This window comes from Equus caballus, chromosome 1 (genome assembly GCF_041296265.1).
Source record: "Equus caballus isolate H_3958 breed thoroughbred chromosome 1, TB-T2T, whole genome shotgun sequence".
NCBI classification, from domain to species: domain Eukaryota; kingdom Metazoa; phylum Chordata; class Mammalia; order Perissodactyla; family Equidae; genus Equus; species Equus caballus.
The window spans coordinates 57,222,320-57,247,362 of record NC_091684.1 but is presented as its reverse complement, the minus strand read 5'-3'; the positions used below and the strand labels follow the sequence as shown (position 1 = coordinate 57,247,362).

At 37.0% G+C, this 25,043-nt stretch overlaps 1 long non-coding RNA gene across 1 annotated transcript in view; it reads left to right on the top strand.

Annotated features, from left to right (window-relative positions):
* Positions 1–25,043, top strand: part of LOC138916139 (uncharacterized) — a 30,414-nt gene that overhangs the window by 2,882 nt on the left and 2,489 nt on the right. Inside the window, exon 2 of the long non-coding RNA XR_011422917.1 lies at positions 116–337. This is a non-coding gene — a long non-coding RNA (uncharacterized lncRNA). The remainder of the gene's footprint in view (positions 1–115; positions 338–25,043) is intronic.

The window sequence follows — 25,043 nt, the reverse complement described above, 5'->3', positions numbered from 1 at the left end:
TTCTCTAGAACAAGTCCTTACTATTCCTTACTTAGATTATAGAGCACATTCCCCTATTTTACTTGTTAACTTATTTTTCTCCATGTGTTTTATTCACTGTCTCCCCCAAGTACAGCAGGAATTTTGTTCATCTGGTTCGCCTCTGTGTTATCAGCACTCTAGTAGAGTAACTGACACATCTAGTTATTGAATGAAAGAATAAATGAAGAATCTAAATGAAGATTTCCATATAGGAAAAGAATTATTGAATGAAGAGTGATGAGTAGCAAGGATCCTAAACCAAAAAAAAGGCAAGAAGCAAGGCAAGGAAATTCAGTTTGTCCCCAGCACAGTTCAGGTGAGAAAGTTAATGAAACATGACATGACCCATGACCTGTTTCTCGTTTGACAGGATGAACATAGATGCGTTGGGCTGTGAGGTGTTTTCCAACACCAACAACCGATTCTGATTTTCCAGATACCATCTGGATATTCAACAATTCAACTCAATTATGACCTGGACTGCCCCCACTTCAGAGGCCAGTCACAAGTCCCAGAACTCCTCTACCAACTGGCTATAAATTGGGAGTTCCCGTGACACTTAGACAGGATACAAATGAACAGCCAGATGAAGAGGTACATAGAGCAAGGTCCAGAAATCTCCAGAGCACAGCAGCTTCTGTCCCTGTTGAGTTGGGGCACACCACCCTCCCAGCATGTGGATGTGTTAACCAATTTGGAAGCTCCCTGAAGCTCCTTGTTCAAGAGTTTTTACAGAGCTCAATCTCCAGCGCATGCCGTCCCCTCCCGGGAGGTCAGGAGTGGGGCTGAATGTTCCCACCCTCTAATCACTTGGTCTTTCTGGTGACCAGTCCCAGTCTGAGGCTGGCTAGGGGCTCCACCCTAAGCCACCTCACCAGCTTAAACTCAGGGGTGAGGGAAAGGAGCTCATTATGAGTGACAAAAGCCACTCCTATCACTCAGGAAACTCAAGAGTGTTAGGAGTTCTGTTTCAGAAACAGGGGACAAAGGCAAAATATTTATTTTTTATTATACCAAAGGCTATCATAGATTTCTGACACTAGTCACTAAAATTTTTAACTTGTTTTCTGATCCTAAGGCCCCTAAGCAGCCTTCAACAGTAGTTTGGTTTCCCATATAGAATGTCCCACTGGCGAGAAAATGTTCAAAGAGCCAACAATAATGTTCTGGCTGACTTGGCAGCTCTATTTTTATAAACAAATAAATTGGCCTTGTAGCTTTGATTTCAGTCTCATGTGCCTACAATTAGTAGGGGAGTTAGTATCAACTCTCTGTGTACTGAAAAACAGTATTGGCAAAACTGGTTATTAGTGTGGAAAAATACAAATACAAATTCCTACCTCACACTAGATACAAAAATAAATTCCAAGTGGATTGAAGATCTAAATGAAAATATATAATAAAAATATTAGAAGACATTTTAGAATATTATATAGTTTTGTGTCAAAAAGAACTTCTTAAGACTGGAGCCATTTAAAATATGTAAATATATTTTTAAGTAAATATTTAAAATATATATATTTGACTACATAAAAATTTTAAATATATTTGAACCTATTAGTAGTCAGGATTATGCAAGTAAAACAAGGAGGTACCATTTTTCACTCCTCTGGTAGGCAAAAACAAAATGAATTTTGTTGCTATCAACTATTGCTTACTAGGATATGGGGACACCGATACTCTCATTCATTGCTGTCATAGTATTGAAAAGTAATCTGGAAATATTTATTAAAATTATAAATACACATATGCATTTCAACCCCAAGTCCCACTTATCTTAAAGAAATACAGTGTGAATATGTAGGGATATGAATACAAGAGTTTTTATTATGATGTTGCTGTTTCTGGGAAAATAGTCAGGAAAGAATCCAGATGTCTTCGGTAGGAAACCTGTTGATCAAATTATGGTGTACATATACTGTGGCATATTATGCAACCATTAAAAATGTGTACAACTCTTGTCCTTGAGGAATATTATGATACAATGTGAGTGACAAAACCAAGTTGCACAAAAATTTGTATATTATTCTTTTTTATTATTTATTATTTTAAAAAGGATAAAAAATCCATTATTATTATTTTATTGTTTACAATTATTTAAAAATTTTATTATTTGTTATTTGTGACTGTAGAGGCTTGGAAAAAGTTACATATCAAAATGTTAACATTTTAACATCCCTGGTGGAGGGGGTGGGCATAGATGGAAGGTTTGAGGACACATCAATAAATATTTCTTGCTAAAATTTCATGTATTAAAATGAGGACTTTAAAAAAATATTTTTAAGGAAAAGAGTAACCATTTTTTGAAGCAACAACCCGAAGGCTAGACTTTGGGTTCTGATGATCTCATCAAGCCCATCCCACCGCATGAGGCCTGAGGAATTGGCCCACTTTCCAGTCTTACACTGCTTCCTTTTAAATTGCGTAGGGATAACCACAAGTTTAGCAGATGTTTTTCTTTTGTGGCTTCATGTATGCTACTTTGTCTTTTTGACTAGGTTATAGCACAACTCTTGTACTTCCCTATAGACCTTAGCATTCTGCACCTTCTCAGACTCCATTTGGGTGGCTGTGTGGGACTGCCAAACTGGAGCAAGTAGACAGTTTGGTAATGCAGCCTGCCTTCCACCTCCACTGTGAAGGCCTAGACCATCGGTTCTTAACCGGGGGGATTTTGCCCCCTTATCCTCCAGGGGAGATTTGACAATCCAGAGACATTTTTGGTTGTCACAACTCAGGGAGGATATACTACTGACATTCAGCAGGTAGAGGCCAGGGAAACTGCTAAACATTCTACAGTGCAGAGGAGAGCCACCCCCACCCTGTCCCCAGTTATCCAGCTGAAATGTCAGCAGTGCCTTGGTTGAGAAACTCTAGCCTAGAGTTTCAACCACTCAGGGCAAGTGGTACTGGTTGGAGCTCTAAGTGACAAAGATTCCCAAGGGAATGAGGGGAGAGGCTTTTTTTTAGCAAGGCCAGGTTGCAAAGTAGCATAACCAGTGATTTTCAAACTTTGACTTTTAGCAGCAGAATCCATCTGTGTTTGATCTTAATTCTATTACACAATTTGGATACATTTCCTTTAATAGTTGAAGGACTCCCACCAATCAAAAAGGAAAAGATTGATAGCCCAGTTGAAAATGAAGAGTTCAGTTCACAGAAAAGGGAATGTAAGTGGCTTTTAAACATTTGAAAGATGTAAAACCTCACTCATAATAAGAGAAATACTCATTAATTTACAATAAGATACCACTTTTCACATATCGAAGTAGTAAGCATCAAAATTTGACCATATATTGCATTGGCAAGGATGTGAAGAGCCAGGCCCACTTGTATATGATAGTAGAAGCATAAATTGGTACAACCCCATGGAAGGCAATTGGCACTATTTATCATAATGTAAAATGCATGTGTCTTTTAATCTGGCAATTCCAGTTCTGGAAATCCATTTTATAGATACACTTGCGTATGTGTAGAATGACATATATGCAAGGATATTCATTGTGCCATTGTTTATATTAGCAAAAGATTGGAAATACACTAATTGTCCATTAATGAGAAACCGGTTAAACATATCACAGTCCATATGTTTATATGTACATAGATTTTCACTTCCACTCAGGAAGTGGGTAACAGACATTGCTCCTAGGGAGGGCAAATGGGAGACTCAAGGACAAAGGTATGAAGGAGATTTATTTGTATGTAAAAACTTGGTGCCATTTGAAGTTTTCACATGTGAATCAGTACATATACATGCATGCATTCCGATGTCATATAATACACATATTACATATATATATAAGGAGTGCTGTTCTGGTTGAAGTAGGCCCCACAAGTTTCCATCACAGCATCCAAGACATCACTGAGTCGTCTTAGGGTCCCAAAAGAACCTAGTAAAAGCCACTGTTATAGTTGTGTTAGGGTAGACCAACTACTGTAATAAATCATCTAAAAATTTCCATAGCCAAATGCAACAAAAGTTTGCTTCTTTTTTTTTTTTTTTTTTGAGCAAGAGCAGCCCTGAGTGAACATCTGCTGCCAATCCTCCTCTTTTTGATGAGGAAGATATGCCCTGAGCTAACATCTATGCCCACCTTCCTCTATTTTATATGTGGGATGCCTGTCACAGCATGGCTTGCTGAGCGGTGCATCGTCCACACCTGGGATCCCAACCGGCGAACCCCAGGCTGCTAAAGCGGAACGTGTGAACTTAACATCTGCACCATCAGGCTGGCCCCAAAAGTTTACTTCTTACTCACACAACAATCCTACACATTTGTTCCTGGTCAGATGGCTCTTTGGGTCAGCTTTCCTTTGAAAAGTGACCAAGAGACCCCCTTTCCTTCTACCTGGTAGCTCTGCCATGGGACAAGCAAAGGAAATTAAGTAACATCTATTGAAAGGTTTTATGGGCCAGTCCTGGGAGTGACACACGCTACTACTTCTCTCTTATTCAACTATCTAGAAAATCAGTCATGTGGCTACACACAAGGATGCCTGGGAAGTTTTATCATTCAGGGTGACAGAATGGAATTGAGGGCAAACAGAAGACAATAACCAGCACTGAAATGTAATCCAGCTGTGTGACCAGGTTGTCAGCTGAATCCACTCATTATAACTTTATAGAAAGTTTCCTATTAGCCTTTCGCCTAATGTTTCCACCTCTTTAATGGCGTTCTTTGACCAGCAGAATTTTTTGGTTTAATGTAGACTAATTTATCAATCTTGTTTTTGTATTTAGTTGTTTTCTGTTTTTTATTGAGATATAATTGACATGTGACATTACACTAGTTTTAGGTATACAATGCATTCTCATATATGTATGTATTGCAAATGATTACCAGAATAAGTTTAGTTAACACGCATCACCACACATAATTACAAATTTTGTGTGTGTGTGTGATGAGGACTTTTGAGATTTACTCTCTTAGCAACTTTCAAATATACGATACAGTATTATTAACATAGTCACCATGTGGTGCATTACTTATTCATCTTATGACTGGAAGTTTGCACCTTTTGACCACCTTCACTCACTTCACTCAGACCCTACCCTCCATCCCACAATCACTGCCTCTGGCAACAATCTGTTTTATGTTTTTATGTTTTTTATAGTTTTTTCTTAGATTCCACATTCCACAAATGAGATCATGCAGTATTTATCTTTCTGTTGGACTTATTTCAGTTAGCATAAGGCCCTCAAGGTCCATCCATGTTGTTGCAAATGACAGGATTCCCTTCTTTTTTTATGGTTGAATGATATTCAATTTTATATATATACACACCACATTTTCTTTATCCAGTCATCCGTCAGTGGACACTTACGTTGTTTCCATGTCTTGGCTACTGTAAATAATACTGCAGTGAACATGGGGGTGCCGATATCTTTTCAAGATAGTGATTTCATTTTCTTCGCATAAATACTCAGAAGTGGAATTGCTAGGTCATACGGTATTTCTATTTTGAATTTTTTGAGGAAGCTCCATACTGCTTTCCATAGTGGCTGCATTACCACCAACAGTACAAAAGGGTTCCCTTTTCTCCACATCCTTGCCAATACTTGTTATCTCTTAACTTTTTGAAGAGGGCCATTCTAACAGGTGTGAAGTGATGCCTCATTGTGGTTTTGATTTGCATCTCCCTGATGATTAGTGACGTAGAGCACCTTTTCATGCACCTCTTGGCCATCTGTATGTCTTTGGAAAAATATCTATTCAGATCCTCTGCCCATTTTTTTTTAATTTTATTGAGGTCATAATAGTTTATAACATTGTGAAATTTCAGTTGTACATGGTTATTTGTCAGTCACCATATATATGTGCCCCTTTAACCCTCACCAGTCCCCAACCCCCATCCCCTCTGTTAACCACTAATCTGTTCTTTTGGTCCATGTGTTTCTCTATGCTCCACATATGAGTGAAATCATGCAGTGTTTGTGTATGGTCTGGCTTATTTCGCTTAACATAATACCCTCAAGATCCAGCCATGTTGTTGCAAATGGGACGCTTTTGTCTTTTTTATGGCTGAGTAGTATTCTAAGTCTTTTTTATCTATTCATCAGTTGTTAGGCACTTGGGTTGCTTCCACGTGTTGGCTATTGTGAATAATGCTGCAGTGAACATAGGGGTGCATAAGTCTCTTGGAATTGTTGATTCCAAGTTCTTTAGATAAATACCCAGTAGAGGGATAACTGGGTCGTATGTTATTTCTATTTTTAATTTTTTGGGAAATCTCCATATTGTTTTCCATAGAGGCTGCACCAGTTGCATTTCTACCAGCAGTGTATGAGGGTTCCCTATTCTTCACAGCCTCTCCAAACTTTTGTTGATTTTGTTTTGGTAATGATAGCCATTCTAATAGGTGTAAAGTGATATCACCATTGTAGTTTTAATTTGCATTTCTCTAATGATTAGTGATGTTGAACATCTTTTCATGTGCCTGTTGGCCATTTGTAGATCTTCTTTGGAAAAATGTCTATTCATATCCTCTGGCCAATTTTGATTGGGCTGTTTGTTTTTTTGTTGTTGATTTGTATGAGTTCTTTATACAGTTTGGAAATAAACCCCTTGTCAGATACATGATTTGCAAATATTTTCTCCCAGTTGGTGGGTTGTCTTTTCATTTTGTTCCTGGTTTCCTTTGCCTTACAGAAGCTTAGTCTGATGAAGTCCCATTTGTTTATTTTTTCTTTTGTTTCCCTTGCCTGAATAAACATAGTATCCGAAAAGACCTTTGTAAGACCAATGTCAAAGACTGTATTGCCTATATATTTTTCCAAGAGTTTTGTGGTTTCATGTCTTTAATCCATTTTGAGTTAATTTTTTGTGCATAGTGAAAGATAATGGTCTACTTTCATTCTTTTGCATGTGGCTGTCCAGTTTCCCACCAGCATTTATTGAAGACTTTCCTTTCTCTGTTGTATGTTCTTGGCTCCTTTGTCAAAGATTAGCTGTCTGTTCTGTTCTGTAGCATTAATCCATGTGTCTGTTTTTGTACCAGTACCATGCTGTTTTGATTACGATAGCTTTGTAGTATATTTTGAAATCAGGGATTATGACTCCTCCAGCTTTGTTCTTTTTTCTCAGCATTGCTTTAGCTATTTGGGGTCTTTTGTTGCCCCACATGAATTTTAGGATTTTTTTGTTCTATTTCCATGAAGAATGTCATTAGGATTCTGATTGAGATTGCGTTGAATCTGTGGATTGCTTTAGGTTGTATGAATATTTTAACTATGTTTATTCTTCTAATCCATGTAATGGAATATCTTTCCATTTCTTTGTGTCATCGTCAATTTCTTTTAATAATGTCTTATAGCTTTCATCATATAGGTCTTTCACCTCATTGGCTAAATTTACCCCAAGGCATTTTATTCTTTTTCTTTCAGTGGTAAATGGGATCATATTCCTGAGTTCTCTTCCTGTTTCTTTGTTATTAGAGTATATAAATGCAGCTGATTTTTTTTTAAGATTTTATTTTTTTTCCTTTTTCTCCCCAAAGCCCCCCAGTACATAGTTGCATATTCTTCATTGTGGGTCCTTCTAGTTGTGGCATGTGGGACGCTGCCTCAGCGTGGTTTGATGAGCAGTGCCATGTCCACGCCCAGGATTCAAACCAATGAAACACTGGGCCGCCTGCAGCGGAGCGCACGAACTTAACCACTAGGCCACAGGGCCAGCCCCTGCAGTTGATTTTTGTAAGTAGATTTTGTGCCCTGTACTTTACTGTAGTCGTTGATAATTTCTAACAGTTCTCTGCGGGATTCTTTATGGTGTTCTATACATAGAATCCTGTTGTCTGCAAACAGTGAAAGTTTCACTTCTTCATTGCCAATTTGGATACATTTTATTTCTTTTTCTTGCCTAATTGCTTTGGCCCAAACCTCAGTACTATGTCGAATAGTAGTGGTGAGAGTGGCCACCCTTGTCTTGTTCCTGTTTTCAGAGGGATGGCTTCCAGTTTTTCCCTGTTGAGTATGTTGTTGGCTGGGGGTTTGTCATATATGGTCCTTATGTTGAGATACTTTCCTTCTATACCCATTTTATTGAGAGTGTTTATCATAAATGGATGTGGGTCTTGTCAAATGCTTTCCCTGCATCTATTGAGATGATGATGTGATTTTTATTCCTCATTTTGTCAATGTGGTGTATCGCATTGATACATTTGCAGATGCTGAAGCATCCCTGTGTTCCTGGTATAAATCCCACTTGATCATGCTGTATAATCCTTTAAATGTATTTAAAAGGATCAATACAGAAAATCCTTTTAATGTATTTACTGTATTCAGTTTGCCAATATTTTGTTGAGGATTTTTGCATCTAGGTTCAATGGCAATATTGGCCTGTAATTTTCCTTCATTGTGTTGTCCTTGTCTGGCTTTGGGATCAGAGTTGTATAGGCCTCATGAAATGTGTTAGGAAGTGTTTGGTCTTCATATTTTTGGAAGAGTTTGAGAAGGATAGGTACCAAATCTTCTTTGAATGTTTGGTAGAATTCTCCAGAGAAACCATCCAGTCCTGGACTTTTGTTTTTTTAGGAGGTTTGTGATTACTGTTTCAATATCTTTACTTGTGATTGGTCTATTCAGATTCTCTATTTCTTCTTGATTCAGTTTTGGGAGATTGTATGAGTCTAAGAATTTATCCATTTCTACTAGATTGTCCAATTTGTTGGGGTATGGTTTCCCAAAGGATTCTCTTATAATCCTTTGTGTATCTGTGGTATTCATTGTCATTTCTCCTCTTTCATTTCTAATTTTATTTATTTGAGGCTTCCTTCTCTTTTTCTTATTAAGTCTGGCTGAGGGTTTGTCAATTTTGTTTATCTTCTCAAAGAACCAGCTTTAAGTTTTACGGATCCTTTCTATGTTTTTTGGTTTCAATTTCATTTATTTCTTCTCTAATTTTTGTTATTTCCCTCCTTCTGCTGACTTTGGGCTTTGCTTTTTCTTCTTTTTCCAGTTCTGTTAGGTGTAGTTTAAGATTGCTTATTTGAGATTTTTCTTCTTTGAGATTTTCCTTGGTGGCCTGTATTGCTGTGAATTTCCCTCTTAGGATCGCTTTTGCTGCATCTCATATGAGTTGGTATGATGTATTTTCATTTTCATTTGTCTCCAGATATTTTTTGATTTCTCCTTTAATTTATTCAATGATCCAATGGTTGTTCAGTAGCATGTTGTTTAATCTCCACATATTTCTGACTTTCACAGCTTTTCTCCTGTACTTGATTTCTAGTTTCATAGCATTATGGTTGGAATAGATGATTGATATGATTTCAATTTTCTTAAGTTTATTGAGGCTTGCCTTGTTTCCCAACATAGGGTCTATCTTTGAGCATGTTGCATGTGCACTTGAGAAAAATGTGTATTCTGCTGTTTTGGGATGGAGTGTTCTATATATACCTATTAAGTCCATCTGGTCTAGTTTTTTACTTAAATCCACTATTTCCTTGTTGACTTTCTGTCTGGATGATCTATCCATTGATGTAAGTGGGATGTTGAGGTCTGCTACTATTATTGTGTTGCTGTTAATTTCTCCTTTTAGGTCTGTTAATAGTTGCTTTATATACTTTGGTGCTCTTGTGTTGGGTGCACATATATTTATAAGTGTTATGTCTTCTTGGTGGAGTGCCCCTTTATCATTATATAGTGCCCCTCTTTGTCTCTCATTGCCTTTTTTTACCTTGAAATCTACTTTGTTTGATATGAGTATGGCAACACCTGCTTTCTTTTGCTTGCCATTTGTTTGAAGTATCATCTTCCATCCCTTCACTCTGAGCCTTGTTTGCCTTTAGAGCTGAGATTTGTTTCCTGGAGGCAGAATATTTTTGGGTTTTGTATTTTAATTCATCCAGCCACTCTGTGTCTTTTGGTTGAAGAATTAAATCCGTTTACATTTAGAGTGATTATTGATATATAAAGACTTAATACTTCCATTTTATCTCTTGTTTTCAGTTGTTCTGTATTTCCCTTGTTTCTTGTCCTGTGTATTTCTGACTGCCCATTCATTTTGGTGGTTCTCTATGATGGTTTTCTCTTTATTTATGATTTGTGTCTCTGTTCTGATTTTTTGTGTAGTGGTTACCATGGGGTTTGTATAAAAGATCTCATGGATGAAATACTCCATTTTTTGATAGCCTCTTATTTCCTTACTCTAAGAAGGTTTCATCCCTTCCCTCTTCCCCATTAATTTATTGTTGTCACAACTTATTCTGTTTTGTGTTGTGAATTTGTGATTAAAATGAAGTGATTATAGTTATTTTTGACATTTTCCTTCCCTTTATCTTTATTGTTATAATTAAGCATTTGCTAACCTACTCTGTTGGAGATTTGCAATTTTATGATTTTGTCTGTCTATTTATCTCCTTGCTCAAGGCTTTGGAAACTTTTCCTTTTTTTTTTTTTTTTTTTAGGTATGAGAGCCTTCTTGCTCATTTGTTGTAGGGGAGCGTCTTGTGGCAATGAACTCCCTCAGCTTTTGTTTATCTGGGAGTGTTTTTATTTCTCCATCATATCTAAAGGATATTTTCACTGAATAGAATATTCTTGACTAAAAGTTTTTCTCTTTCAAAATTTTGATTATATTATTCCACTCTCTCCTAGCCTGTAAGCCTTCTGCTGAGAAATCTGCTGAAAGCCTGAGAGGGGTTCCTTTGTAGGTTATTTTCTTCTACCTTGCTGCCCTTAATATTTTTTCTTTGTCATTGACTTTTGCCAGTTTTACTAATATATGCGTTGGAGAAGATCTTTTCACATTGATGTCATTAGGAGTTCTAATTCCTTGTAATTCAAGCTCCTTCCCAGGTTTGGCAAGTTCTCAGCTATTATTTCTTTGAACAAGCTCTCTGCCTCTTTCTCCCACTCTTCTCCCTCTGGATTACCTATAATCCTTATGTTGCGTTTCCTAATTGAGTCAGATATTTCTTGGTGAATTTCTTCATTTCTTTTTAGTCTTAGTTCTCTCTCCTCCTCCATCTGAAGCATTTCTATATGTCTGTCCTCTAAATTACTAATTTTGTCCTCCATAATATCAGCTCTGTTATTTAAGGAGCCCAGATTTTTCTTTATCTCATTCATTGTGTTTTTCATCTACAACATTTCTTTTTTTTTTAACTGCGGTAACATTGGTTTATAACATTATATAAATTTCAGTTGTACAGCGTTATATATTTTGATTTCTGGGTAGATTACATCATGTTCACTACCCAAGGACTAATTACAATCCTTCACCACACACATGTGCTTCATTACCCCTTTCACCTTCCTCCCTACCCACTTCCCCTCTGGTACCACCAATCCAATCTCTGTTTCTTCGTGTTTCCATTTCTAACGGGTTTTTTTTTAGTAATTCAATCTCTTTTGTGACGAGTTCCCTCTGTTCATTAATTTTACTCCTGATTTCATTGAACAATCTTTCTGAGTTTTCTTATAACTTGTTGAGTTTTTTAATGATAGCTATTTCAAATTCTCTGTCATTTAGATTGTAAATTTCTGTTACTTTAGGATTGATTTCTGGGCACTTGTCATTTTCCTTCTGGTCTGGAGTGTTAATACACCTCTTCATGCTATTTGATGGGGTGGATTTATACCATTACATAGTGGTACTATCTCATTGCAGATTCCACCTGCCACCACTGGCTGGGCAGGAGCTGTGTATTCTGAGCCCGCTGTGATCCCTGGCAGCTGTGCCTCTCCTTTGCAAGCTATTCTGACAGGGCCTGTCTGTGTTTGCCTGCTGACCACTGCTGCTTTACACACATAGCCATGCAGGTGCTCTGGCAGGGGTCCTCTGCTGTGCCCCACTGGCAGAGCTGGTGCACCAGGAGGGGAGAGAGGTGCTTTCTTTCACATGCCCAATCCTAGGTGCTCCCACTCTGCCTTCACTGTCTGCCCTCCTGCTGCTTGGCTTGATGAAGACACCTCCACAATTGCTTAGCCTCCTTGGTTTAGAGCATTCCCACAGGCTGGGAGGCAACTCCGAGAGCAAAGGTTTGCCCATGAAGAGCTGTCCTTCCTCCCCTCAGAGTTGCACACTGGCCGCCACACGTGGTCCTGCTCCCTAGATTGCTGCTGTTTGGGGAGGGAGAGGAGATCCCCTTACCTCCTTCCACTGCCTCCCAGGGGATCCAGCACCTCCACCTTCAGATGTATGGCTCCATGGATCTCTCAGACATCTGTTGTGTCGTGTGAATGTCCTCTGTTTGTTTGTGAATGTCCTTTTCGTTGTATATTAGTGAGGAGACGCTAAGGGAAGAGCTCACTCCACCACGATATTGATGTCACTCCTTCTTTGCCCACTTTTAAAATTGAATTGTGTGTTTTATTTTCTACAGAGTTGTATGAGTTTTTAAAAAATATATTTTGGATATTACCTCTTTATCAGATATATGATTTGCAAATATTTTCTCCAATTCAGTAAGTTGCCTTTTCATTTTGTTGATGGTTTCCTTTGCTGTACAGAAGCTTTTTAGTTGAATGTAGTCCCACTTGTTTATTTTTGTTTTTGTTGGCTTTGCTTTTGGTGTCAAATCCAAAAACTCATTGCTAGGATTAATGTCTAGGAGCTTAGCTCCTGTTTTCCTGTAGGAGGTTTATGGTTTCAGGCCTTATGTTCAAGTCTTTAATCCATTTTGCGTTGTTTTGAGTTGTATCATGTGAGATAGTGGTCCAGTTTCATTCTTTTGCATGTGGCTGTCCAGTTTTCCCAATATTCTTTATTGAGGAGACTATCCTTTCCCTATTGTATATCCTTGGCTCCTTTGTCATAGGGTTGTTTGTTTTCTTTGTTGTAGGGTTTGTTGTATTCTGTAACTTCCTTATAAATTCTGGATTAAAGTCCAGATATGTTAGATATATGATTTCCAAATATTACTCCCAGTCTACAGCTTATTTTTCATTCTCCTAACCAGGTTCTTGGCAGAGGAGAGGTTTTTGATATTGATGAAGACCAATTTATCATTTTTTTCTTTTATGAATTTTGCTGTTGATATCATATCTAAGAACTCTTTGCTTGACCCAAGGTCACAAATATTTTCTTTCCTTTTTCTTTTGTAAGTTTTATAGTTGTACACCTTATATGTAAGTCTATGTTTCATTTTGGGTTTATTTTGTGTAAAGTATATGAAGTATGGGTCAAGGCACTTTTTGTTTTTGTTTTCTTATTTTTTTGCCTATGGATATCTGTTTTTTCTGTCACACTTTGTTGAAAATACTATCCTTTCTCTGTTGAATTGCCTTTGCACCTTTGTCGAAAATCAATTGATCACATTTGTGTGGCTCTCTTTCTGGACTCTGTTCTGTTCCATGAATATATATGTCTCCTCTTTCACCAGTACCACACTATCTTGATTGTATAGCATGATAGTAAATCTTGAAATCTGTTAGTACCAGTCCTCCAACTTTTCTCGTCTTTTTCAAAATTGTTTGGGCTATTCTAATTCCTTTGCCTTTCCACATAAAATTTTAGATTCAGGCTGTCCATATTGATCTAAGAAACCCCACTGGGATTTTGACTGGGATTAGATTGAATCTATAGATCAATTTGGAGAGAATCAACATCATAACAAAACTGAATGTTCCAATATTTCAACACAGTGTATCTCCTCATTTACTTAGATCTTTGATCAGTGTTTTGTAGCTTTCAATATACAGATCCTGGACATATTTTGTTAGATTTATACCTAAATATTTCCCTTTTGAGATACTATTATAAATATAAACTTTTTTAAAATTTCAAATTCTACTAGTTTATCATTAAAATATAAAAATACAATTTATTTTTAATGTTCACCTAGTAATCTGCAACTTTGCTAAACTCACTTATTAGTTCTAGGAGCTTTTTGGCAGATTCTTTGATATTGTCTACATAGACATTGTCTATTTTCTGAAAATAGACGCAGTTTTATTCTTTCTTTTCAAATCTGTATGCTTTTTCTTATTCTTGCCTTATTGTACTGGCTACAATTTCCAATACAATGTTGAATGGGAGTAATGAGCACAGATATCCTTGCCTTCTTCCAGATATTAGGAAGAAATATTGTCTTTCCTATTATGTGTGATGTTAGCTGCAACTTTTGGTAGACGTTCTTTCTCAGGAGAAGGAAGTGACTTTTACCCCTAATTTGCTGAGAGTTTTTTAAAAATCATATATGGATGTTGAATTTTGTTAGATGTTTTTTCTGCACCTATTGAGATGACCATATGGTTTTTCTTCTTTATTCTGTTGAAATGATGAGTTACATGTTTCTCCAGTTTGGGGACCAGAGTAATGAAGGCTTCCTGAAATGAGATGGAAAGTGTTCTCTTCTATTCTATTTTCTGGTATTATTTCTTCTTAGATATTTGGTAGATGGAGTTTTCTTTCTTGGAGGATTTTAAACTACAAATTCAATTTCTTTAATAAATATAGAATTATGCAGGCTATCTATTTCTTGTTGTGTGAGTTTGGTACTTTGTATCCTTCAAAGAATTGATCCATTTCTTCTAAGTAATTTAATTTATGGGAATAGATTTTTTTGCAGTATTGTTTTTAACTTTTTGATGTCTGTAGGTCTGCCATAATGTCTCCTCTTTCATTCCTGATAATGGTAATCTGTGTCTTCTCCCTTTTTTCTTGGTCAATTTGGCCAGAGGTTTATCACTTATTGATCAGAATTAGAGGAGTTCGTTCTCCAGCTCTCTCCTCTGGGAGAGAGACTACTAGGTTCTCTTTTCTTAGTTCTCTACCTAGAAAGATGAGCTTTCTCCTGGAGTTAACTGTCACAGTTCTGCCTCATTAGGGCCAACTTTGGGGCAAGTAGTAAATAAAAGAAAAAAATAATGGGGATTGCCCCCATATTCTTCAGATCACAGAGTCTCTTTATTTCAGTTCCTCTGGCCTGAAAGACAGGATTCTTATTGGGATTTTAGACGACCGTGCTGCTCCCAGCACAGTGCAGCCCTGTGACTGGGGCTACCCTGGGGAGCAGAGCCAGAAGAGAAACAAAAAGAAAAGAAAAACAACAAGGAGAATTCCTTCACACTCTCCTTCTTTCAGGAGCCCCTTTTCCTGGTGTTCTGACCAAAAATGTAAGATTTACTTTGGAGTTTTTGATGCCTGTGCCAACTGCACAGTTATGCACTAGCTGCCTTTGGGTCAAAGCCAGGAGATAAAAGAGGAAAAATATGGGAAACTCACCCCTGTATCTGTCCTTGTTCACCTTTGGTTGCCCTCCCCAATCTGCCAGCTACCATTTACTTTTTAGAGTCTTCAGATAGTTGCTTTCTGTATTTTGTGCAGAGTTTTTAGTTGTATCATTGGGAAAGATAGGCTGTGGTGGGCTTACCTCATCTTGACCAATACCAGAAGTCTTAAAAACTCTTTTATTGATCACATATCTTACTTCAGTAATATAAAATTATATAAATTGAAATCAGTTAAAAAACAACTTCCCCTGAGAGTTAAAAAAAAACTTCCCCTGAGTGTTAAAAACGTTTCTTCTGGATTGAGCTGTTGTTACCATTATTATTATTATACAATTTATCAAAATAACAATATAATCCTGATAAACAATTATTAAAAAAAAAAATTTTATTGGAAGTGCATACCTGAATGAGATGAGTGAGAGTTTGCATCTTTTTCAATTAGATTAAGTATCTGTGAATGAATATTAGTCATAACTAGAATGAGACAGGTTCAGCATCAATCAACTCTGAAAAACTTTGTCCACATTTATAAGTAGATGTAAGGAATTTTGTTATTGTTATGTCACCCAGTTCTTTGAACTTCTTCCCAGTTATCTGCCAAAAATCATATGATTTTCCGTTTTTGAAAGTTATTTTTAATGATCTAATAGCTTACAATTTGATTAGTCTTTCCTTTGGTTCTTGGAAGGAAAGATGTGGAAACTACCTGACTTTCAAAGGATTTGTTACTCAGTCATTAGAGTTATTCACTTTCTCATTTTGTGAGAAAGTTAGTAAGACTTTAAAAAAAATTTTTTTGTTTGGGTAACATTGGGTTTATAACATTATATAAATTTCGAGCGTACATCATTATATTTTGATTTCTGTGTAGATTACATGTTCACCACCCAGAGACTAATTATAATCCATTACCGTACATGCCTAATCACCCTTTTTATCCTCTTGCCTCCCGCCTCCCCTCTGGTAACCACCAATCCAATCTCAGTCTCTGTGTGTTTGTTTGTTGTTGTTTTAATCTTCTACTTATGAGTGAAATAATATGATATTTGACTTTCTCACTCAGACTTATTTCGCTTAGCATAATACCCTCAAGTTCCAGCTGTGTTATCACAAATGGCCAGATTTCATCCTTTTTTATGGCTGAGTGGTATTCCACTGTGTATATATACCATATCGTCTTTATCCATTCATCGTTTGATGGGCAGCTAGGTTGTTTCCAAGTCTTGGCTATTGTATATAAAGCTGCAATGAACATAGTGGTGCATATATCTTTACACATTTGTATTTTCATGTTCTTTGAATAAATACCCAGCAGTGGAATAGCTGGATCATATGGTAGTTCTATTCATAATTCTTTGAGGAATCTCTATACTGTTTTCCATAGTGGCTGTACCAGTTTGCACTCCCACCAGCAGTGTATGAGGGTTCCCTTGTCTCCACATCCTCTCTAAGATTTGTTATTTCTTGGCTCATTAATTATAGCCATTCTGACAGGAGTGAGGTGATATCTCATTGTAGTGTTGATTTGCATTTCCCTGATAATTAGTGATGTTGAACATCTTTTCATGAGCCTGTTGGCCATCTGTATATCTTCTTGGAGGAATGTCTGTTCAGATCCTTTGCCCATTTTTTAATTGGGTTGTTAGTTTTTTTGTTGCTGAGAGGTATGAGTTCTTTATATATTTTGGAAATGAACCCCTTATCAGGCATATGGTTTGCAAATATCTTCTCCCAATTGTTAGGCTGTCTTTTCATTTTGTTGATGGTTTCCTTTGCTGTGCAGAAGTTTTTTAGTTTGATGTAGTCCCATTTGTTTATTTTTTCTATTGTTTCCCTTGCCCGGTCAGAGATGGTACTTGAAAATAGGCTGCTAGGACTGATGTCGAAGAGCGTACTTTGTTTTCTTCTAAAAGTTTGATGGTTTCGGGTCTTACATTCAAGTCTTTAAGCCGTTTTGAGTTCATTTTTGTGTATGGTGCAATATAATGGTCTACTTTCATTCTTTTTTTTGAGGAAGATTAGCCCTGAGCTAACTGCTGCCAATCTTCCTTTTTTTGCTGAGGAAGACTGGCCCTGAGCTAACATGCATGTCCATCTTCCTCTACCTTATATGTGGGATGCCTACCACAGCATGGCATGCCAAGCAGTGCCATGTCCACACTCGGGATCTGAACCAGCAAACCCTGTTCCAACGTGCACACTTAACTGTGGCACCACTGGGCCGGCCCTACTTTCATTCTTTTGCATGTGGCTGTCCAATTTCCCAACACCATTTATTGAAGAGGCTTTCCTTTCCCCATTTTATGATGTTGGCTCCCTTGTTGAAAATTAGCTGCCCATAGATGTGTGAGTTTATTTCTGGGCTCTCGATTCTGTTCCATTGATCTCTGTGTCTGTTTTTGTGCCACTACCATGCTGTTTTGATTACAACAGCTTTGTAGTATATTTTGAAATCTGGAAGTGTGATATCTCCAGCTTTGTTCTTTTTTCTCAGGATTCCTTTGGCTATTTGAGATCTTTTGTTCATATAAATTCTAGGATTCTTTATTCTATCCCCATGAAGAATGTCATTGGGATTCTGATTGGGATTGCATTGAATCTATATATTGCTTTAGGAAGTACCAACATTTTAACTATGTTAACTCTTCTAATCCAAGAACACGGAATATCTTTCCATTTCTGTGTGTCTTCCATTTCTTTCAAGAATGTTTTATAGTATTAAGTGTACAGGTCTTTCACCTCTTTGGTTAAATTTATTCCTCAGTATTTTATTCTTTTTATTGCAATTGTAAGTAGGATTGTGTTCTTAATTTCTCTTTCTGCTACTTCATTGTTAGACCAACTATTAGTTTTACCCAATTTTCTTGTATTCGAGGTAGCTTTTTTATTCTGATAAAAAAGGTTAGAATATTAATTGTTAAATTCAATGCAGCATAACATTTTTGATAGCATTCTTTTTTTCTATTATTATATTCAGGTCATAATGGTTTATAACTGCATAATTTTATGTGTACATTAATATTTATCAGTTTCTGTATACACTGCATTGTGCTCACAACCAATAGTCTAATTTTCATCTGACACCCTATATATGTGCCCCTTTACCCCTTTTTCCCACCTGACGACCCCCTTCCACTCTGGTAATCACTCATCTTTTCTCTTTATCCACGTGTTTGTTTATGTTCCACATAGAAGTGAAATCATGCAGTACTTGTCTTTCTTTGTCTGGCTTATTTTGCTTAACATAATACCCTCAAGTTCCAGCAATGTTGTTGCAAATGAGATGCTTTTTTATGGCTGAGTAGTATTCCATTTTATATATATATATGCACATATGTGTATATATATGTATATACACACACACACACACATATATATATGCCATATCTTTATCTATTCATCAGTTCATGGGCACTTGGGTTGCTTCCATGTCTTGGCTATTGTCAATAATGCTGCAATGAACATGGGGGTGCATAAGTCTCTTTGAATTGTTGATTTCAAGTTCTTTGTATAAATACCCAGTAGTGGGAGGGCTGGGTCTTATGGTATTTCTATTTTTAACTTTTTGAGAAACCTCCTTATTGTTTTCCGTAGTGCCTGCACCAGTTTGCAACTGTATATGAGGGTTCCCTTTTCTCCACATCCTCTCCAATATTTGTAATTTTTTCTCTTGGTAATTATGGCCATTCTAACAGGCGTAAGGTTATATCTCATTGTAGTTTTGATTTGCATTTCCCTAACGATTAGTGATGTTGAACATCTTTTCATGTTGGAAAATGTCTGTTGGACATTTGGAAAAATGTTCATGTCCTCTGCCATTGTTTGATTGGGTTGTTTGTTTTTCTGTTGTAGAGTTGTATGAGTTCTTTATATATTTTGGAAATTAAACTCTTGTCAGATATGTGATTTGCAAATATTTTCTCCCAATTGGTGGATTATATTTTCATTTTGTTCCTGGTTTCTTTTGCCTTTCAGAAGCTCTTAGTCTGATGAAGTCCCATTTGTTTATTTTCTCTTGTGTTTCCCATGCCTGAGTAGACATAGAATTCAAAAAGATGCTGCTAAGACCAATGTCAAAGAGTCTACTGCCTATCTGTTCTTCTAGGAGCTTTATGGTTTCAGGTCTCACATTCAAATCTTTAATCCAGTTTGAGTTAGTTTTTGTGTATGGTGTAAGATAATGGTTTACTTTCATTGTTTTGCGTGTGGATGTCCAGTTTTCCTACCACCCTTTATTAGAGAGACTTTCCTTTGTCCATTGTATGTTCTTGGCTCTTTTGTCAAAGATTAACTGTCGATAGATGTGTGGTTTTATTTCTGGGCTCTCAATTCTGTTCCACTGAATTTTGTGTCTGTTTTTGTGCCAGTGCCATTCTGTTTTGATTATAATAGCTTTGTAGTATATTTTGAAGTCAAGGATTGTGATGCCTCCAGCTTTGTTTTTTTTCTCAGCATTACTTTAGCTGTTTGTTGTCTTTTGTTGTTCCACATAAATTTTAGGATTCTTTGTTCTAGCTCTGTGAAGAATGTCATTGGGATTCTGATTTGGATTGCATTGAATCTGTAGTATGGACATTTTAACTGTTCTTTCTTTCAGCCCATGTGCATGGAAAATCTTTCCATTTATTTACGTCATCTTTTATTTATTTCAATAATGTTCAGTGTATAGGTCTTTCACCTCCTTGGTTAAATTTATTCCTAGATATTTTATTCTTTTTGTTGTGATTGTAAATGGGATTGTGTTCTTGACTGCCCTTTCTGCTAGTTAGTATTTAGTGTATAGAAACGCAACTCATTTTTGTAAGTTGATTTTGTACTCTGAAAGTTTGCTGTAGTTCTTGATTAATTCTAATAGTTTTCTGGTGGATTCTTTAGGTTTTTCTATATATGTAGGATTATGTTGTCTGCAAACAACAAAAGTTTCACTTCTTTCTTTCCAATTTGAATGCCATTTATTTCTTTTTCTTACCTAATTCCCCTGGCCAAAACCTCCAGTACTGTGTTAAATAGTAGTGGCAAGAGTGGGCACCCTTGTCTTGTTCCTGTTCTCAGAGGGATGGCTTTCAGTTTTTCCTTGTTGAGTACGATGTTGACTGTGGGTTTGTCATATATGACCTTTATTATGTTGAGGGACTTTCCTTCTATACCCATTTTATTGACAGTTCTTATCATAAATGGATGTTGTATCTTATCAAATGCTTTCCCTGCATCTATTGAGATGATATTGTGGGTTTTATTTCTCATTTTGTCAATGTGGTGTATCACATTGGTTGATTTGCAGATGTTGAATCATCCTTGCATGCCTGGTGTGAATCCCACTTGATCATGGTGTATGATCCCTTTAATGTATTGCTGTATTTGGTTTGCCAATATTTTGTTGAGGATTTTTGCACCTATGTTCGTCAGTGATATTGACCTGTAATTTTCCTTCTTTGTGTTGCCTTTGTCTGGTTTTGGTATGAGGGTGATGTGGACCTCATAGAATGAGTTAGGAAGCATTCCATCATCTTCAATTTTTGGAACAGTTTGAGAAGGATAGGTATTAACTGTTCTTTGAATGTTTGGTAGAATTCTCCAGAGAAGCCACCTGGTCCTGGACTTTTGTTTTTTGAGAGGTTTGTGATTACTGTTTCTTTAAAGATTGGCACCCAAGCTAACAACTGTTGCCAATCTTTTTTTTCTTCCTGCTTTTTCTCCTCAAATACTCCCAGTATATAGTTGCATATTTTTTTAGTTGTGGGTCCTTCTAGTTGTGGCATGTGGGACGCCACCTCAACATGGCCTAATGAGCAGTGCCATGTCCATGCCCAGGATCCAAACCAGCTAAACCCTGGGCCGCCCAAGTAGAGCATGTGAACTTAACCACTCGGCCATGGGGCCAGCCCTGTGATTACTGTTTCAATCTCTTTACTAGTGATTGGTCTATTTAGATTCTCTATTTCTTTTTGTTTCAGCTTTGAGAGTTGTATGAGTCTAAGGATTTATCCATTTCTTTTAGGTAACCCAATTTCTTGGCATATTGTTTCTCATAGTATTCTCTTATAGTCCTTTGTACTTCTGTGGTATTCATTGTAATTTCTCCTCTTCCATTTCTAATTTATTTGAGCCTTTTCTCTTTTTTTCTTAGTGATCTTGGCTAAGGGTTTGTCAATTTTGTGTATCTTCTCAAAGAACCAGCTCTTAGTTTCATTGATCTGTTATACCATTTTTGGGGGTCCCCATTTCATTTATTTCTGCTTTAATTTTTATAATTTCTCTCCTTCTGTTGACTTTGGGCTTTGTTTGTTCTTTTTCCAGTTCTGTTAGATGTAGTTTAAGATTGCTTATTTGAAATTTTTCCTGTTTCCTGGGGGGGGGGGGGGGGCTATATTGCCATGAATTTCCCTCATAGAACTGCTTTTGCTGCATCCCATAAGTGTTGGTATGATATATTTTCATTTTCATTTGTCTCCAGGTATTTTTTCATTTCTTCTTTTATTTCTTCAATGATCCAATAGTTCTTCAGTAGCATGTTGCTTGATCTCCACATATTTGTGAATTTCCTGGCTTTTTTCTTGTAGTAGATTTCTAGTTTCACACCATTGTGGTCAGAAAAGTTGCTTGATATGATTTCAATCTTCTTAAATTTATTGAGGCTTGCCCTGTTTCCTAACATATGGTCTATCTTTGAGCATGTTCCTTGTGCACTTGAGAAGAAAGTGTATTCTGCTATTTTTGGATGGAATGTTCTATATATATATATCTATTAAGTTTATCTGGTCTAGTTTTTCAATTAATTACACTATTTCCTTGATGACTTTCTGTCTGGATGATCGATCTGTTGATGTAAGTGGGGTGTTCAGTTCCCCTACTATTATTGTGTTGTCAGTTTCTCCATTTAGGTCTGTTAATAGTTGTTTTACATACTTTGTTGCTCCTGTGTCAGGTGCATATATATTCATAATTGTTATGTCCTCTTGGTGGAATGTCTCTTTTATCAGTATATAGTGTCCCTCTTTGTCTCTCATTGCCTTTTTTATCTTGAAGTCGGCTTTGTCTGATATGAGTATGGCAACCCCTGCTTTCCTTTGCTTGCCATTTTCTTGGAGCATCATCTTCCATCCCTTCACTTGAGCCTGTGTTTTTCTTTTGAGCTGAGATGTGTTTCCTGGAGACAGCATATTGTTGGCTTTTTAAAAAAAAATCCATCCAGCTACTCTGTGTCTTTTGATTGGAGAATTCAATCTATTTGCATTGAAAGTGATTATTGATATATGAGGTCTTAATGCTGCCATTTTATCTCTTGTTTTCTGGTTGTTCTATATTTCCCTTGTTCATCTCCCTTTGTATTTCTGCCTGCCATTTCAGTTTTATGGTTTTCTGTGATGGTTTTCTCAGTTTTCTCTTTATTTATGATTTGTGTCTCTGTTCTGATTTTTTGTCTAGTGGTTACCATGAGGTTTGCATAAAAGATCTCATAAATGAGATAGTACATTTTCTGATAGCCTCTTATCTCCATTAGCCTACTCAGGTTCCAGTCCTTTACTCTTCCCCATCTGAGTTGTCACAAATTATTCTGTTTTGTATTGTGAGTTTGTGATTAAAATGAAGTATTTATAGTTATTTTTTATGCTTTCCTTCTGTTTATCTTTAATGTTATTATGAAGTGTTTGCTAACCTGTTCTGATAGAGAACAGTTTTCTAATTTTCTACAATTTTCTAATTTTGTATGTCTATTTATCTCCTTGCTCAAGGCTTTGTAAACCTTTGCCTTTTTCTTTCAGGTCTGAGGGCATCCTTGATGGTTTCCTGTAGGGGAGATCTAGTGGCGATGAACTCCCTCAGCTTTTGTTTTCCTGGGAAAGTTTTTGTTTCTCCATTGTATCTGAATGATAGTTTCACTGGATGGGCTCCTTTGTATATTTTTTCTTCTCTCTTGCTGCCCTTAATATTTTTTATTTGTTATTGCCTTTTGCCAGTTTTACTATTATATAACTTGAAGAAGGTCTTTTTGCATTGATGTGCTTAGGAGTTCTATTGGCTTCATGTACTTGTAAGTTGAGCTCTTTCCCCAGATTTGGTAAGGTCTCAGCTGTTACTTCTTTGAACAAGCTCTCTGCTCCTTTCTCCCTCTGGAATACCTATAATCCTTATGTTGTGTTTCCGAATTGAGTCAGATATTTCTCAAAGAATTTCGGGGTTTTTTTTGGTTTTGGTTCTGTCTTCTCCCCGACCCGAACCATCCATATTTCTGTCCACTAAATTACTAATTCTGTGCTCCATAACATCAACTCTTTTTAAAAATGTTTTTAGATTTTTTTATCTCATTCATTGTGTTCTTCATCTACAGACTTTCATTTGGTTTGCTTTTTGGAGTTTCAATTTCTTTTGTGAAGAATTCTCTCTGCCCCTTAATTTTATTCCGGAATTCATTGAACTGTCATTCTGAGTTTTCTAGTAACTAGTTGAATTTCTTTATGACAACTATTTTGAATTCTCTGTCATTTAGATTGTAAATTTTTGTGCGTTCAGGATTGGTTTCTGGAGACTTGTCATTTTCTTCTTCTTTGGAGTGTTAATGTAGTTCTTCATGGTGTTGATGAAGTGATCCCTTGCCCATGCATATTGGTAGTATCAGGGCACAGATTCCACCTTACACCATGGGGGGCAGTGGGTGTGAGAGCTGTGTTGTCAGATCCTGCTGTGTCTGCTGGAAGTTGTGCTGATAGGACTTATCTGCATTTACCCATTGGCTGCAGCTGCTTGGCAGGTCACTCATGCACATACAGGCCCTCTGATGTGGATCCACTGCCTTCCTGGGGACTGTCCGAGCTGGCATGCCAGGTGCGGGGTGGAAGGGTGCTGTCTTTCATGTGTGTGGGCCCACTCTGTGCTCATAGGCATTTTCACCTGGGTTGCTGTGCTTGGTGGGGGCACCCATGCAGTGGCTGAGTTGTGCCAATCAGTGTGGAGCATTCCTGTGGGCCAAGCTGCTACTCCAAAAGTGAAAGGATGCACACAGGCCTGCCTGCTCTCCCACCTCCTCTTACAGTCATGTGCCAACTGCTGTGTGAGGACCCACGACCTAGATTGCTGCTGCTGGGGAGGGGGAGGGTGTACACTCACCTCCTTCCACTGCTTCCTGGGGATCTAGTACCTCTACCTTGAGATGTGTAGCTGTGTGGATCTCTCAGATGTCCTATTGTGCTTTTTAGGGAATCTTCTGTTGGTTAATGAATGTCCATTTGGTTGTAACTTAAGGGGGGGGGGGGAGACTAAGGGGACAGCTCACTCTGCGTTGATGCTGATGTCACTTTTGATAACATTCTTTTATCTTATCAAGTACATTGTGTAGATTTTTGTCAAAACCTTGAAGTTCCAGATTTAGCTCAATGTACAGAAGAATGATGTCTAATAGAAACAGTATGTGAGTCACATATGCAATTCTAAGTTTTCTAGTAGCAACACTGAAAGAAGTTAAAAGAAGCAGATGAAATTAATTTAATAATGTCTTTCATTTAGATCAATATGTAAAAATATCACCCTTTAAAAATATAATCAATATAATAAAATTTATGCTGCTTTGGTTTTTAAATTTAAATATAAGAATTCAATTCCTCAGTTACATTAGCCAAACTGAAATACTCAATAGCCACATGTGGTTAGTGGCTATTGTATTAGGCAGTGTAGATATAGAAAATGTTTACCATTTAATCTATCTGGTAAATCTATTCCTCATTATCAATTTAATCATCAAAATTAGATTTACTTTCTGTCAAAAAAGTCTTCATTTCTCAACAAACAATATTGTGTACTGCAATAACTATTATAAAAATTTTAGACCCAGCCCTGATGGCCTAGCAGT